The sequence below is a fragment of the Apus apus genome, chromosome 1 (genome assembly GCF_020740795.1).
Source record: "Apus apus isolate bApuApu2 chromosome 1, bApuApu2.pri.cur, whole genome shotgun sequence".
Classification (NCBI taxonomy): Eukaryota; Metazoa; Chordata; class Aves; order Apodiformes; family Apodidae; genus Apus; species Apus apus.
Window position 1 is genome coordinate 12,419,905 of NC_067282.1, and position 18,172 is coordinate 12,438,076.

Consider the following 18,172-nt stretch of genomic DNA (forward strand, 5'->3'; position numbering starts at 1 on the left):
AAAAATAAATCTCAGAGCAATCATTGTGAGAATGGCCAAATCTGAATCATTATTAGAAATGCCAGACAACACTCTGTACTCATCATGTCCCAAATCTCCTCAAATTTGTTTTTAAGTCAGTATTCCTCTCTCGCCCTTGCAGATGCAGTGACAAACACACAAACGTATTTTAGATACTAAGAAAACACTTCTATGTCTCTCCTACACACACTGTGATTTGTATTAAATTTCATCCTTTTTTCTGTCTCTGAAACAGCTACAATCCAAGCCCCCATGGCTTGTCTGTTCCCTAAACATTAGTCTATTTTTCTCCCAGAGGAGTCTGCAATGCATTATCAGTTCAGCAGTGGTCAGAGACCAGATAAGACAAACAAAAATGTATGAAAAAATTATCAAGCAGTCCTATTATGAACAGCACTGGGAAAAAAGAAACACCATGAAAAAGACTCAATGCCCTGCAGCTTTAAAGCAGTGTAGTTGGATAGCTACACTAGAGATCAACCCACTGGTAATAACCCCTCAGGTTTCTTCTGTACAGCTCATGCCCTTCCAAAAGCATTTCATAGAGCCATTCTCCATGGTTCTGCAGGGCAAAGATTATCTGGAGCTTCTTGGACACTGCTGGCTTCAAGGCTGCAGGGACGTTGTGGCAGTAGCCAGTCTGCTGTGCAAGAGGAAACTTTCATTATTAAATGCTAAAAAAAGAAAAAAAAAGAAAGAAAAAAAAAAAAGAAAGAAAAAAAAAAGAAAGAAAAGAAGGTATGAAGAAGAGAAGTCTTTCTTCCTCAGGGTAAAATCTCCTCCTCTCAAGCTAGTCAACAGATAGAGCGAGCCAGTCAGCTCGTATATGGCCATTGAGAGCATGCACCCTGCTTCTGCTGGGAGACCATAGTAAGATTTCAGATCTTCGGTAAGATTTTCAGATCTTCTCACCCCACCTCTTAGCTAAGACTCTGCTATGTGAAGACTTCTTTCCTCACACCAGAGAAAGCATTTAACTTGCTACTGCCATCTCAGTGGGGTGCAGAGTACCTCCTCTGCTCATCCGCCAGCCGCTGGCACTCTGTGCTGCCCAGGACATCCATCCTGCCTCCAATATGGGCTGGTGACAAACCTCACCCCAGCAAGTGAGCAACTCCTAGAGTATGATTGAGGTCTCACCTCTTTTCTCACTTGTCTAGTGCCTTCATTTCACACATCTGATTCGCTTTCTCCAACTCTTTTTACAGTTTGTCTCTTTTTCAGCCTCTGAGTTGCTAGAGTCACATTTTTCCATTAACTATTTGAAACAGTTACAAAAATGCTGTTTGGGTTTTTTTGCTTTCATGTTTTCATGTCCTCCCCCCTCCTCACCCACCCGAAAAAAATCCTTTTTTGGGCCATATTTTTATCTTTACTCTTTTCTTTCAGAGTTTAGATATCAGTCTCACTTTGATTACTGTTTTACTTTTGCCATCTGGAGTGCTGTTTTGTTTTGTTGTTTTTTTCCTAATTCTGTCTCATTTTCATCCTGTTTTAAATTTTAAGTGAACTGTGGCTTCAAACTGTGTAATAATCACTGAGTTCCTTGGTTTATATAATTCGAAGAGGTGAAAAGGATTGGAAAATTTCAAGAGCTCCTGATTTTCCTGGTAGGTGTAGAGGGGGGTGATCAAAGTGTGTAAACAAATGAAAGAAATGTTACTGTGTGGGATTCTAGACCACAAGTCTTATGAGGAATGTCTGAGGGAACTGGGGTTGTTTAGTCTGGAGAAGAGGAGGCTGAGGGGAGACCTTATCACTCTCTACTACTACCTGAAAAGAGGTTGTAGTGAGGTGGGTGTTGATCTCTTCCCACTAGTAACAAGTGACAGGACAGGAGGAAATGGCCTACAGTTGTGCCAGGGGAGGCTTAGATTGGATACTAGGGAGAATTTCTGCACTGAAAGAGCTGTCAGGCTTTGGAACAGACTGCCCAGGGAAGTGGTGGAGTCACCATCCCTGAAGGTATTTAGAAAGCATGTAGATGTGGTGCTTGGGGACATGGTTTAGTGGTAAACTTGGCCATGCTAGATTAACGGTTGGAGTTGATGATTCTATGATTTGTAAGTCAGCAAGACTTATATTTCATGTGGCATCTGAGTTGTTCAAGTGAAGGCTATGTTCCCTTACATTACAGTCAGACTCAATACTGTCCTTGTCTAACAAATTAGACATTTTCCCAAGTAACTTCACTTGTACTGTCATCCATATTTTTTCTTAAAAACAAGGACAACTGGCAGCCTTTCAGGATACTTTTGATCTTAACAAAAAGTAGTATTCAGATGCAGAGCTTTAGGTGAGTGGAAGCAACCATGGAGGATTGCTCCACACCCTAATCTCTAGCTCCTTAACATCACAAGTAAGCAATAACTTACATCTGTGCAAAACAGTTGTCAGAAATGTGATCTAAAAATGACAGCATTTTACACTTAATTTCCTTGGGTGTAAACACATAGTCAAGGTGACAGGAAAGGGTATAAGGAATTAGATTTCAGGACCAGTCCTAAGCAGCTCCCCAAGAATGACCTCACATCTCTTCCTTCCTTGAATTTCCTCTTTCCCATCCTTTCAAGTCCCTAAAATTAATGGGAGCTCCTTCCTCTTCCTCTTTGGGAAGAGAATGTGTCACAAAATTTTGACAGTGCTCTACCAGATTTCTGAACTGAAATTTCCAGCAACTGCAAAACTGTATTTCACATTGTAGCCAGCCATGTTTTTTTGAGAGCTGTAACTGCATAACTTAGGCAGAAGTATTATCCATGCACAAAACAAGTGAGGAGAGAGTTTCATGAACTCATCATTTTACCAGCTACTGGAGCTGTCTAAACATAGACCAATTTATGAAGCTTATCTATGTATACATTACATGAGAAGAATTTGACATAGAATCATAGAATCATAGAATGGTTAAGGTTGTAAAGGGCCTGCTATGAGTAGGTACACCTCCCACTAGACCATGCTGCACAAAGCCTCATCCAACCTGGCCTTAAACACCTAAAAGGAGGGGGCATCAACAACCTTCCTAGGCAACCTATTCCAGCATCTTCCTACCCTCATGATGAAGAATTTCTTCCTGATATCTAACCTAAATTTACCCTCTTTCAGTTTAAAATCATTACCCTTTGTTCTATCACTGCCTTCTCTGGTGAAAAGCCCCTTCCCCAGCTTTCCTGTAGCCCTTTCATATATTGGAAGGCTGCTATAAAGTCTCCCCAAAGCTTTCTCTTCTCTAGGTTGAATAGCCCCAGATCCCTCAGCCTGTCTTCATAGCAGAGGTGCTCCAGCCCTTGGATCATCTTCATGGCCCTTCTCTGGACCCTTTCCAACAGCTCCATGTCTTTTCCAAAGCTGGACACAGCACTCCAGGTGGGGTCTCACCAGAGCAGAGCAGAGGGGCAGAATCACCTCCCTGGCCCTGCTGGCCACATTTCTTTTGATGCAGCCCAGGATGCAGTTGCTCTCTGGGCTCCAGTGCACACTGGTGGCTCATGTTGAGCTTCTCATTTACTACCACCCCCAAGTCCTTCTCCTCAGGACTGCTCTCCAGCCATTCTCCCCCCAGCCTTTATTTGTGCCTGGAGTTGTGCTGACCCAGGTGCAGGACCTTGTACTTGGCCTTGTTGAGCTTCATGAGGTGGCACTGGCCCACCTCTCCAGCCTGTCAAGGTCCCTCTGGATGGCATCCCTTCCCTCTAGGGTGTCAACCACACCACACAGCTTGGTATCATCAGCAGATCTGATGAGGAGACACTCAATCCCACTGTCCACGTCTCCAACAAAGATGTTAATTCAGCATCTAATAATGCTGAATGTATTTGTATGCTGTGTATTATGTAAAATGAAAAACTTTTGGTAGCTTGTTGGCAAATTGAGTAACTTGTACTACTCCACTTCCTAGATTGGTCTTTATATTACTCTGAAGCATAAAGAAGACTGTGGCATGAAGGTGTCGGTCAGCTGAAGGACTGTCATATTTCAGAATTAAATATGGTTCACCAAACTAAAAGCTTTCTTGTTCAGTCTCAGATATAGCATGGAATTTCATCAGTGTTAACAAATGCCCTAAATTTGCTGTTTTTCATCATTTTAACTGCATATTATGTGCCCTGTAAACTCCATTACTCCACCAAAGGTGTACTTAGTCATGCAAAGAAATATTTAACGCAATTATATCAAATTTCCCTTCTCCAGAAGAGTAGCTATAGAAATAATTCATAACACTGCATGAATAGCATTAGGTGAGAAGTTTGTTTAAGTTAAAAAGAAATAAGAGAGGTTTATGCAAATTACATAAACATTCCGAAGAATATGACATTTTAATTGAAAAATAATTAGAAGCCTTTTCAGTGTTTGAAATTATTAAATTATAAAATGTTATTAAATGTTTTTGGAAAGGTGGGTAGTTTTGAAAGTGTTTAAACTGTCTGCCTTTCAGTTTAATAAACAGAATACATGCTCATAGAATACAAAACTGAAGTATTATGATGTTTGGTTTAGTGAAGTCAGATTTAAATTTGGATTGATTTCTATTTAGTGCTTTTCAACAAAATGCTCTTGCTATTCCGGTAGTGAACTCCCTACAGAAAATAAAAGTTCAAGTCCCAGATCTGTTGCAGATCTCCTGTTTGACCACCCTGTACTGTATTTTTCTCTGTAGGAAGAGGTTAACTGTTTGGTTTGTGGGTTTTTTGGCAACATTGTATCTAAGTTGTTGTTATGTACTGCACCTAGAAAGGTAATTCTGACCTCCACCTTTTTAATGGAATATGATTTGTATGTTATAATCAATTGATACTAAACCTAGTTGAAGAACACATTTATGGGTCTTGAAGATGCACTGTGTTTGTTTCAAAAGTAAAATATTTTTCCTTCATCTTCTCAATTTTTTCGTGGAGATGAAAGGCACTCTTTCTGGAATAGAAATTAATTTCTTTTTTTTTTTTTAAACATAGGTTTTAAACATCCACAAAATGTTAAAAATCAGAGCCTGGAGCAAATCCAGAAATAATTACATATTTTTGAGGTAGGATGTAGGAATTAATGAAATGTATTAGGTCATTTAGATCAGCTTCCACAAGCTGGTTCTTAGCACTTCAGTACAGAAACAGCTCCACATGTGCTGCTTATGAAAGAAACACTCCTTTCACACTGCTTTCTCCTCAAACTTTCCATCATTTTTTACTGAGAAGCACCTGGCATATGTTGAAGATGCTTTCCAGTAATTTAAGAAGCTTCAATTGGAGTAGGATAAGGAAGGGCTGTGCAAACAGCAGAGGTGCCATAGTCAGAAGGCCACACTTGGAACTATTTAGGAACAAAGATTATAATTAAAGGAGACTTTTCACTTCCACCTCACAATTAGCATAAAAGGATCTGAATATTCAGAAAACCAAGATGCCTGCTCAAGTACTGGGGATTAAACCTATGGACAGACTTCAAGCAAATTGGCAAACACCATTGATTACACTTTTGTTTATTTGCTTAACTTTCATCTAATGCATCAGCTGTGATCCTTTATCCAGGGCTGTCTGAATATTTACCTTACTATGTCTCATACTGCTCCTGAGATCCAGGGTCTAGCTCTTGATTTCTTTTAAGGATACTTTAAAAATACATTTTGGACGTTTTTTGAGGGTTTATTGTATTTTTCTGTATTACAAGCTGCCTGTTGTGGGTGTGCCTAGGGCTAATAACTTGTACAGAGATGGTAATACCTGTTCCCAGGGCTAATATCTGAAAAAAGTGCTGACCACTCTAAGTTAGATAGAGCTTCTCTTGGTTTCCTCTGGGCATATAAACCTCTGTATTGGCTCTGTATGCCCAGAGGAATATGTGGGCTTCCTCATTTCTGTGAAGAGAAAAAATGACCTTCTGCATCCTGTTCTGTCACCTTCACCTGAGCAGATAGATTTAACGTGCCCACCACAGAGTGCTTCAAAAATGCTGTATATACTTACAGCCTTCACTGCAAAGATTACAACTTTTGGCTGACAATTCCTTTAATTATTAAACACAGAACAATAAATTGTTTAGCGAGGTTGTACTGAACTACAGTGAAATATTACAGGCAACTAGCAGACAAGCCTGCCCCTGCTCTCAGTTTTATTACTAGAGTGGGTGTTTATTTCCCACCCTTTTTCTTCCAGGTCAGTAAATTCTGGTAGAGGACCATTTACACTTTCTCCAATCTGTGTTATCCAAAGCTATAAACATTACAAATGATTGGGGCAAACCTTGGCTGCCTAGTGTTCTGGGTCTTATTGTTACAGTACATCCATCTTATTTACTTTCTAACTCTCAAGAAGGCAATAAAGCATTGTGACTTCATGACCAATATTAAAATATTCAGATTTATCCCTGTGACTGAGATTGATAATACCATGGATTCTGAGATCTGTCTTTCTGCTATCTTTAGCAGCTGTGATTTCCCTGTTGCTCTGGATGTGATAGAATTACAGCATGGCAGAGTGTGCATAAGAGACTCAAATGAGAAAATTTGCTTTTGCACAATTTCAAAAATGTTAAAGTAATTCAATGAGGTACAGGTGCAGTAGACACTTGGTGCTCTCATTTTTTCACCTCACTGGAAAGGTGGGTGTGGTTGATTGTATAGGTCTTAAGAAAATCTTGTAACCTACCCTAAAATCGTGAATTGCACAAAGTAATAAAATAATTGCAACTTCTGTTCCTTAACAGTTCTTCTGCTCTTAAGTTGTACCAGTCTGATGAATGGTTCAAATGGATAAAAGAGACTTAATTTTTTTTCAACTTACTTTTCTTACCCATGAAAGCCCTATCTGTTTTATCATATATTTCATCCAACACCTGAACTCCTTTTTGTGGTCAAAAAGTGCTCAAAGCACTTGTCTCTGTTCAGTTCAGTGGTAGCAAACAGCAGTGCACACATGCTGAACCTGGCACACTGCTCTGCTCATCAGCAGGTTGTAGATCCTGCCTTGTAGTTGCACTGGAAGACCTCATGCATCTAACTCATGATAAAGTTTATAACCAGTTCATCAGCTCCACAAACCAGATTTTAGATATAAATTGTCATGCTCTATCAAGGAGCAGAAGGAAGAGGCTAAAGTGAAGACTGCAACCTCTCATTTATTGATGGATCTCAGTTATGTGCGTTTCTCAAGCGCTGTAACAAAGATGGTGTTCACAGCTCAGACAAGAAATGCCCTTATACTGAGCCTGTAGCAAAAGAATACACTGATAAACAACTTGGAAACATAACAAACAGATGTCCGCTTCTCAAATTTCAAGAGTTTGCTCTAGTGAAGTACAAAAATGGTGGCCTAAGAAACCATGCAAATCCATGTAACCTAGGCACCGACAACTAGCTTAACCAGTAGAGGATGTTATACTCTTGAAGTTGTGACAGGAAATGAGTTTCCTTCAAAACTATGAGTACATTTTAGCATTTTAAGGCTGTCTGTCAATCTCACAATTGATCATTTTCTTGCTGTGGTTTCAAATCTGATGTTTCTACTTCTGCTTTCAAGCCACAGGGCAGGATTTTCAAGAAGACACTTGAATGTAGTTAAAGTTATGTTTAAATTTAAAAATGTAACAATTTTTTTTAGATTTGTAGTCTTACACTGTCTATCATGAGTCTGTGAAGTGAGAATGAAATTTTTGTTATATATTTTTGTGTAGAGTTTTGCATCTGGGGAAGAACAACCCCATGTACCAGTACAGGTTAGGGGCTGACCTGCTGGAGAGCAGTGTAGGAGAAAGGGACCTGGGGGTCCTGGTGGACAGGATGACCATGAGCCAGCAATGTGCCCTTGTAGCCAAGAAGGACAATGGCATCCTGGGGGCATTAGAAAGGGGGTGATTAGTAGGTCAAGAGAGATTCTCCTCCCTCTCTATTCTGCCTTGGTGAGGCCACATCTGGAATATTGTGTCCAGTTCTGGGCCCCTCAGTTCAGGGACAGGGAACTGCTTGAAAGAATCCAGCACAGAGCCACAAAGATGATGGAGTGGAACATCTCCCTTATGAGGAAAGGCTGAGGGAGCTGGGTCTCTTTAGCTTGGAGAAGAGGAGACTGAGGGGTGACCTCATCAATGTTTACAAATATGTTAAGGGGTAGTCCCAGGAGGATGGAGCCAGGCTTTTTTCAGCGACGTCCAGTGATAGGACAAGGGGCAATGGGTGCAAAGTGGAGGAGGTTCCATGTGAATATCAGGAAGAACTTCTTTATTGTGAGAGTGACAGAGCACTGGGACAGACTGCCCAGAGAGGTTGTGGAGTTTCCTTCACTGGAGACATAGTAGATGAGGATTGGGTTAGGGATCAGTTGCATAATCTGGACATCCATAAATCGATGGGTCCGGATGAAATGCATCCAAGGGTGCTGAGGGAGCTGGCGGAGGTCATTGCTAGTCCACTCTCCATCATCTTCGGTAAGTCATGGGTAACTGGAGAGGTGCCTGAGGACTGGAGGATAGCAAATGTCACTCCAGTCTACAAGAAGGGCAAGAAGGAGGACCCGGGTAACTATAGACCGGTCAGCCTCACCTCCATCCCTGGAAAGGTAATGGAACAACTTGTCCTTGGCACTATCTCTAGGCATACCAAGGAGATGGGGGTCATCAAGAGCAGTCAACATGGTTTTACCAAGGGTAAGTCATGTTTGACTAACCTCATAGCCTTCTATGAGGAAATTACTAGGTGGATAGATGATGGTAGAGCGGTAGATGTGGTCTATCTTGATTTCAGTAAAGCATTTGACACCGTCTCCCACAGCATCCTTGTAGATAAGTTGATCAAGTATGGGTTTGATGATCAGGCAGTGAGGTGGATCAAGAACTGGTTGAAAGGAAGAAGTCAGAGAGTTGTAGTCAATGGGGCAGAATCTAGTTGGAGGCCTGTGACTAGTGGAGTCCCTCAGGGGTCGGTACTGGGACCGGTGTTGTTCAATATCTTCATCAACGACCTGGATGAGGGCACAGAATGTACCCTCAGCAAGTTTGCTGATGACACCAAGCTGGGAGGACTGGCTGACACACCAGAAGGCTGTGCTGCCATTCAGAGAGACTTAGACAGGCTGGAGACTTGGGCGGGGAAAAACCTGATGAAGTTTAACAAGAGCAAGTGTAGAGTTTTGCATTTGGGGAAGAAAAACGCCATGCACCAGTACAGGTTGGGGGCTGACCTGCTGGAGAGCAGTGTAGGTGAAAGGGACCTGGGGGTCATGGTAGACAGGAGGATGACCATGAGTCAGCAGTGTGCCCTTGTGGCTAAGAAGGCCAATGGCATCCTGGGGTGTATTAGAAAGGGTGTGGTTAGTAGGTCAAGAGAGGTTCTCCTCCCCCTCTATTCTGCATTGGTGAGGCCACATCTGGAATATTGTGTCCAGTTCTGGGCCCCTCAGTTCAAGAAGGACAGGGAAGTGCTTGAAAGAGTCCAGCGCAGAGCCACAAGGATGATTAAGGGAGTGGAACATCTCCCTTATGAGGAAAGGCTGAGGGAGCTGGGTCTCTTTAGTTTGGAGAAAAGGAGACTGAGGGGGGACCTCATCAATGTTTACAAATATGTAAAGGGTGAGTGTCAAGACGATGGAGTTAAGCTTTTTTCAGTGAAGACCAGTGATAGGACAAGGAGTAATGGATACAAGTTGGAGCATAGGAGGTTTAAGATGAATATCAGGAAAAATTTTTTTACTGTGAGAGTGACAGAGCACTGGAACAGGCTGCCCAGAAAGGTTGTGGAGTCTCCTTCGCTGGAGACATTCAAAACCCGCCTGGACGCCTTCCTGTGTGATGTACTCTAGGTGACCCTGCTCTGGCAGGGGGGTTGGACTAGATGATCTTTCGAGGTCCCTTCCAACCCCTATGATTCTATGATTCTATGATTCTATGACATTCAAAACCCGCCTTTATGCATTCCTGTGTGATGTACTCTAGGGGACCCTGCTCTGCAGGGGGGTTGGACTAGATGGTCTTTCGAGGTCCCTTCCAACCCCTAGGATTCTGTGATTCTGTGATTTTAAGCCACCTTACCATCCTTCTAGGCTCTCTTTATAGTTCATAGAGGCATTTCCAGAGGGCTTCCTCCCTGTCCAAAGAATTAATGTCTGTGATAGATGCAGTACTCCCCAGAGCTGTCATTCTCCATTTACTATTTAAAGTATGGTAATAAGTATCTTAGACAATATGACTGAGTTTTTGATGGATAAAGTTAGGTGGGATGAAACCATCCCCAAGCATCTGATTCAAAATACTTTAACGTTGGTAGGGAGTTTTTCATGGACTGCTCAAGGCTTCGGATCATTCCTTTGGAAGAGCTCAGAAACTTGTATTTGATCTCTATATGCTCCTGAATCAGAGGTTACCAGGGTGACTCAGGACTCCAAAAGGAAACTACAGTTCTGTTAATCACTGAGAATAAGGTTTCTCATTGCTTCTAACCTTCCCAGCTTCATTTACCTTTCCTGTTATAACTTGTTTAACTTCCATTATCAGGTGTTGCATTTTATGTGCATTTATCTTGGTGTTGTCTGTTTCACAGAATCACAGAATTATTGAGGCTGGAAAAGACCTCTGAGATCACTAAGTCCAACCTATGACCTAAAACCACCACATTGGCTAGACCATGACACTAAGTGCCACATTCAACCTTCCTTTCAACACATCCAGGGATGTTAATTCCACCACTCCCCTAGGCAGTCCATTCCAAAGTCTGATCACCCTTTCCATGAGGAAGTGCTTCCTAATATCCAACCTAAACCTCCCCTGGTGCAGCTTCAGGCCATGCCCTCTCATCCTGTCACTAGTTGCCTGCAAAAAGAGCCCAGCCCCCACCTGACTACAATCTCCATTCAGGTAGTTGAAGAGAGTGATAAGGTCCCCCATGAGTCTCCACTTCTCCAGACTAAACAAACCCAGCTCCCCTCATCCTCTCCTCATAAGACTTTCACTCTAGTCCTTTCACCATCCTTGTTGCTCTCCTTTGGACCTGCTCCAGCACCTCAACACCCTTCTTGAAGTGAGGGGCCCAGAACTGGACACAGTACTCGAGGTGAGGCATCACCAGCGCTGAATACAGGGTGAGAAACACAATCCCAGCCCTGCTGGCCATACTACCCCTGATATAAGCCAGGATGCTTATTATCCCCTAGAAGCCTTATAAAATCAAGTTTGTTGCATCTCACAAGGCTGAGAAAATATGTGACTGAATTAGAGTCGTTAATGTACTACAGAGAGTAGCATTTTATTTATTGATCTTTTTTCGCTATGTGTTTTGTTGAAGGTCCAGGGGACACTTGCATATTAGATGATGTACCATTATATGATGACAAGATATCTTGCCCTTTGTTTTTCTGAGCTGGAACTTAGCAGAATAGTTTCCTGATGCATACTGAAGGCACATCATGTTATTATCTATTAATAAAAATAGATACCTGAGGGAAAAGTAATGTTATTACAGAGCAATTTCTCTACAAATATGATAATACTTTTTCTATTGTCTAACTATAATGCTGCAACTATTTTGACAGATTTATCATTGCAACATTCCTTTGACATCTATGTAGTGTGTTTTTTCTCATTTTACAGGTAAGAAATTGAGAGCATAATGAATAATAGGAAGTGCATCAGTATAAAATTCAGATACCTAACTTAGCTAGCTAGTATCTCTAAGTTCTTTCCTTTATTCAAAGGAAAAAAATGGAATAATAGAATCATAGAATGTTTTGGGTTGGAAGAGACCTTGAAGTTCATTTAGATCCAACCCCCTTGCCCCCCCTTTGAGAGGGACACCTCTCACTAGACCAGGTTGCTCAAAACCCCACCCAACCTGACCTTGGACACTTCCAGGGAGGGGGCATCCACAAGTTTCTGGGCAACCTTTTCCAGTGTCTCACCACCCTGATGGTTAAGAATTTCTTTGTAACATCTAACCTAAATCTACCCTCTTATAGTTTGCAACCGTTATGCCTTGTCCTATTACTAAACACAATTCCTCAAAGGTGATTCAGAGCAACATTTTTAGACTGTTGTTCTGAGCTGTTCTTTCAGACATGCTGCTTATACACTGGTTTCCAAAGGTCCAAGACATTGACTTAGAAAGTAAGCAAGAAAAGGATTTTCAACCTTAGCTGATGTTCCACACTGGTGGGCTGCCTCAGTAACCTCACACAGGCTAGAGCCACTTTTGTGGTGTTTCTGGACTTCTGATTTGACTTAATCTCTTTCACTCCTGTTCTCATTGCTTTCTGGCAGCAGGCATTCAACTAAATTGGGAGATCCCTACATTTTTCAGACTTCTTTAGAGGTACACATTATAGAAGTTTGATGGGAAAAGTAAGACCTGTGCCTCACCTTTCCTTTTAAAAGAAAAAAAAGGCCTTGGCAAGATTTTTTGGCATACATTATTTTCCTAATTTTCTTTTCTATGCCTCCAATCTATTACTTTCACCTTTGTAGATATGCCTTGCCCATACTTTGCAATGCCTTGCACCTTCTGGACATTGCGTAAAAGGGGAGGGATGCAGATCAGAGCTCCCATTTCCATGCTCCTTTCCATGCAGAAAAGGCTCAATGTGACTTTTGTACAGCATAAAGTTCCATGTGTGCTGTAAAACCAAGAATGTGTCATTCTTCCTGTCACTTTTTAAATTATCTGTCACTCATTTTGGTAATCACACACTGGAGAAGCTCTTATCAAAAATACTGTATGTAATGATGACAGACTGTTTTTTATACTACACATTGTCTCTGCATATATATTTGAAAACAGAAACATCTGTGAGAGACTGAATTAAGAAGCTCTTTCTGTTTATTACAACATTGGTCAAAATCTGCCTACTCAGGCAAAATCTGCTCTAAGGTGTAAAATGCATGAAGAACTTACCACACTTAGACTTTCCATCCTAACAAGGAGTCTACATTTCTGTGTCCCACCACTGGGATGAATAAGAGTGACAGAAAAACAGTTTAGGAAAATGACATAATTATAATGCTATTGTTTTTCTAAAAAACCAACAGCAACAGTGTTTTAAGACAAATAAATATAAGAAAAGGGAAACAGAGCAATATACACGATTACAGTGAAATAGGAGAGAAAAGATAATGGTAAGAAGAGAAACAAGAAAAGGAAGATCTAATAAATTTTTTTTGCAGTTGTACTGGGTTGAAACCAAGTCTGCCTGAGGTATTCTATTCCACAGAGAAAGAAAAGTAGTTATCTATCTGAATGTACATGGATTTATCAGGGTCAAATCGTGCTTGACAAACCTGATTGCCTTTAATGATGCAGTAACACCTCAGTTGACACAGGGCGAATGTGGACATTGTCTACTTGGACTTGTCCAAGGTTTTTGATACAGGCTCCCACAGTCTCCTCCTGGAGAAACTGACTCATTATGGCCTTGACAAGTGGTCTGTGCAGTGGGTGGGGAACTGGCTGACACACCATACCCAGAGGTGATAGTACGTAGCTCCTCCTCAAACTGGCAACAAGTGGGGTCCCCCAGGGATCAATATTGGGCCCAATACTGTTTAACATCTTCACAAGTGACCTGGATATTGGGATCAAGAGCACCCTGATGAAGTTTGCTGATGACAACAAGATGAGTGGAGAGGCTGGCACTCCACAAGGGAGAGCCACCCTCCAGGATGACCTTGACAGCCTGACTGGAAGAGTGGGCTAGCAGGAAAGTTATGAAGTTAAACAGGGAGAAGTGTAAGGTCTTGCACCTGGGAACGCATAATCCAGGAGCACAGCTCAGATTGGGATCCACCAGACTGGAGAGTAGCCCTGTGGAAAAGGACCTGGGGGTCTTGGTGGATAACAGGTTCAAAATGAGTGAACAGTGTGCTGCAGCAGCAAAGAAAGCCAACAGGATGCTGGGCTACACCAAGAAGGACATCACCAGCAGAGATAAATAAGTCATCATGCTACTCTGCTTGGCACTTGCCAGACCACACCTGAAGTATTGCATTCAGTTTTGGATCCTGCTCTACAAAAAGGATGGGACAGGCTGCAGAGGGTCCAGAGAAGGGCCACAAGGATGATCAGAGAACTGGAGGACCTTCTATATGAGGAGAGGCTGAGAAAACTAGGTTTCTTCAGCCTTGAGGAAAGAAGACTTCAGGCAGACTTCATTATCATGTTCCAGTCCTAAAAGTGTGGCTACCAAGAAGATGGAGACTCCCTGTTTATAAGGAGTCACATGAGAAAGACAAGAGGTAATGGGCACAAGTTGCTCCTGGGGAGATTCTAATTGGACACAAGAGATAAATTTTTCACCACGAGGACAGTGAAATATTGGAATAGTTTCTCAGGACAAGTGGTAGATCCCCCAGATTGGACAGTTTTAAGTCTCAGCTTGACAGGGTACTGAGCCATCTTATATAAACCATAGCAGTACCTAAAAAGGTTGGACCAGATGATCCATGAGGTCCCTTCCAACCTCGCATCCTATGATTCTATGATATAATGAATGTGCTAGAATAAAAAATAATACAAAGAGGTGTAGCTCATGCTAGCAAAATGCAGTCAAGACTGGGAAGGAGTATAAATTCCTCTGTTGAAAAGAGGAATAGGTGAGAATCAGCAGATCAGCTACCTTTCTGAAAGGGAAGGAGCATTATAATCTTTTGAACTTTAGTCTGCTGAAGCAACAGCGTGACACCAAGGAAAAAAGCTAATCCTTTTTGTAATTGCTTGTAACACAGCCCTGCTTGGGCTTAAGATGAAAGGCAGGAGGGGAGTGAACTGAGACACTTGAACAACTACAGGAAAAACTGAGTTTGAGATTATTTCACCCAGGGAATTCTTGGGAGTCCATCAAACTCGATCACTGTCCAACCAAAGTTGGATTCAGGAAGTGACACAAAATGCTTTAGAAGATGTTGACTTTTGTTGTTGAAAGAATGGAGGTCTAACTAGTTTAATGACGTTGTAAACTCCTCACATTGGAGGAGATCCTTCTAATTAAGTACAACTATGCAAAAATTCCTGTATCAATCTTGAAAAAAAGTTATTATTTCTGTCTCATCTAAGATACCAGTCCTCTAATAGGATGGAATAAGAGTAGAAGCAGATGGAAATTTAACTGTGATCAGATGATTTAATGCTTTCTTTCTGACACTGAACACAGGATAAATGTGAGATAAATGTTTTCTTTTTCTTTATAGAGATATTTAAGACCAAACTTGGTTGGCATAACTGTGAAAAGTTCATTAGGCTGATCAGTGGCAAATTGACCTGTAAATGTATCTTGGTACATCTATAAGAAGATGCTGTAAACACACCCTTGGGCTGCCCTGAGCTTTAAAGCTTTATAGGACTCATGTAAAATTGAGTGGCAGATATAACATAATGAGACTCAGTGAATCTTGTGGTTACTCTGAGACGTGGTAACTTTCTATTCATATGAATTTTGCTTCATATGCTGAATTCAGTAGATAATGAATTTTAAATTATTATTTTTTTTTAAAGCAGGGGTAGAACAGGGATTCCAAAAGTTTCTGAATTAATCCTTTTCCTAAATTAGTATCATGTGACTATGTAATTTATCTTTGTTTGTATAAATGAAGTGGAAGAGAAGGGTTATGTTTCTAAATAAAAAGCAGAAGTTTAACAGAATGCAGCAGGTGCAGCACAAAACAAGTGTAAAATTAAATAAAATACAAACCAATGACAGAATGGTGTGATTTTCAAGAGTTCCTGAAATGTTATGTTTTGTCCCCTCATATTTTCTTTTTTTATACATTCAGCAGGTAACAAAATTGCAAATTAAACCCCTTAGCAGCCGATGTTTACTGATGTTATTATCATGCTGCTTGTAAAGGTCCCATACAAGCACCATGGCAATATCAATTTAGGATTGCAATCCTTGTTTCAGAATACATTTAAGTAATTATCAGACCAAAAATAACATGAAAAGCCTGCAATTTTAATGGAAGAATTTCATGGGCTTTATTGCAGACTTGTAATATCTTGGTTTTAATTCTTTGCTGAAAAAAAAAGGTTCTTTTCCTTTTTCTGCAAGCATTCAGTGACCCTACCACCATATTCCTCATGATCTCAAATGTTACAGCATTGTTTCTCTGCTTGTAAGGCACAGTAGTTTACCCTTTGTGTGATGAAATTTATTTTGGGACATTAATGAAGACATGGCGTCAACAAAAGTTTCCCAATTTATCCCAGATTGCATGGGCTGCCAGAAGAAAGGTTTGTCTCAGTACCTTGGGGTGTTAATAAGAACATACAGGTAGGCTTTGGATCAGACGCTGGACTGACACAGATGAGGAATTGTTTGCATAGGAAGTGTTTCTACATGAACAGTACTACTCTGCTTGGGTGTAAATTGTGTACCTCTACTCCTCAAACATTTTTACTGTCCTTGATATTGGGCTCTGAGCTTATCTTGGTATTAATCCTGACAGACAAATGAAGATGTGGAACTTTCTTGGTGTTAGGCATCTCTATCTCTTTCTGGCTTGAGTGATGAGTCGGAGTAAGGCATGGAGTGAGTGTATTGATGCTGGAAGCCTTTGTGTTTTTATTTAGAGACTTGTAGGATAATCTTACGAAGATCCAAAGCAGAAATGCACTGTAAGTGCTAAAAAGTTGACAACTTGCTGGTGGTGACTGAAGAACAGGCAAAACTGGAGAACTGAAACAACAGGTCACCAGAAAGGAAGAAATGCCCACTTCAGAACATCCATTGGTGAAATTCAGCTTTGAATATTCCCCTGTGTATTTTGGGTTTAACATTAAAGTGTCAAAGCTTCTCATAGCATCACTGGGGAGCCATTTGCTCTGTAGGCAGTAGAGCCCACAGAGATGTTGGACTAATACTGAGAAAATACAGCAAATTTAGAAACATGTAAATAGTACTCTAAGGTCCACAATGAGAGACACATTGTCCCAAAGCCAGCTGGGATTCTCAGAGATATCTGGGGCATTCCCCTGGGGCTGACATATGTGAAGCAGGACCTATGGAAGACCCAGAGGCCTTCTCTTTTATTTTTTTGTTGAAGTGTCAGGTGGTATGCCCCCACTTGTCTGAAGTCACATTATACTGCAGTCCCCTAGATTTGACATGCCCTTTAGGATGCTGGAAACTGCAGCTCAGTCCTCTGCTTCAATTAATTTATTAGAAGTGATGAAAGTTGGCACACTCTGCTTTAAATGCAAGTAGAAACAGTGTGGTGGAATGCAGAAGTGAACTGGTATTTCTGATGAGCTGAAGGCAGATAAAAATCAGGCTGATCTGCAAATATGGATACTTTTACTTATTATTGCTACAGATTTAGAATTACTTATTTGCTACTGCTTACAATATCAAAGCAGCAGACCTTGACAGCCTTGAGAGGTGGGGCCATACCAACCTCATGAAGTTCAACAAGGCCAAGAGCAAGGTTCTAAACCTGGGTTGCGGCAATCCCAAGCACAAATAAAGGTTAGGCAGAAAATTAATTGAGAACAACCTTGAGGAGAAGGACCTGGGGGTGTTGGTTGATGAGAAGCTCAACATGAGCCAGCAATGTTCACTTGCAGTCCAGAAAGCCAACTATGTCATGGGCTGCATCAAAAGATCCATGGCCAGCAGGTGGAAGGCGGTGATCCTCCCACTCTACTTGGCTCTTGTGAGACCCCACCTGTAGTATTGTGTCCAATTCTGGAGACCTCAACACAGCAAGGACACAGAGCTCTTGCAGCAAGTTCAGAGGAGGGCCATGAAGGTGATCCAAGGGCTGGAGCACCTCTCCTATGAAGACAGGCTGAGAGAATTGGGGTTCCTCAGCCTGGAAAAGAGAAAGCTCTGAGGAAACCTTTCAGTACCTGAAAGGGGCCTGCAGGAAAGCTGGGAAGACAATATTTACAAGGGTGTGTAGTGATAGGCAAGGGATAATGGTTTTAAGCTGGAAGAGAGGAGATTTAGGTTAGACATTAGGAAGAAATTCTTTAGTGTTGAGACAATGGAACAGACTGCCCAGGGAAGCTGTGGATGCCTCATCCCTGGAAGTGTTCAAAGCCAGGTTGGGTGGGGCTTTGAGAAACAGGGCCTAGTGGGGGGTGTCCTTGCTCATGCAGGGGGCTGGATCTAGATGATCTTTAAGATCCCTTCCAACTCAAACCATTGTGTGATTCTACCCTGGGCTAAGAATTTGAAGGACATGGCAGACC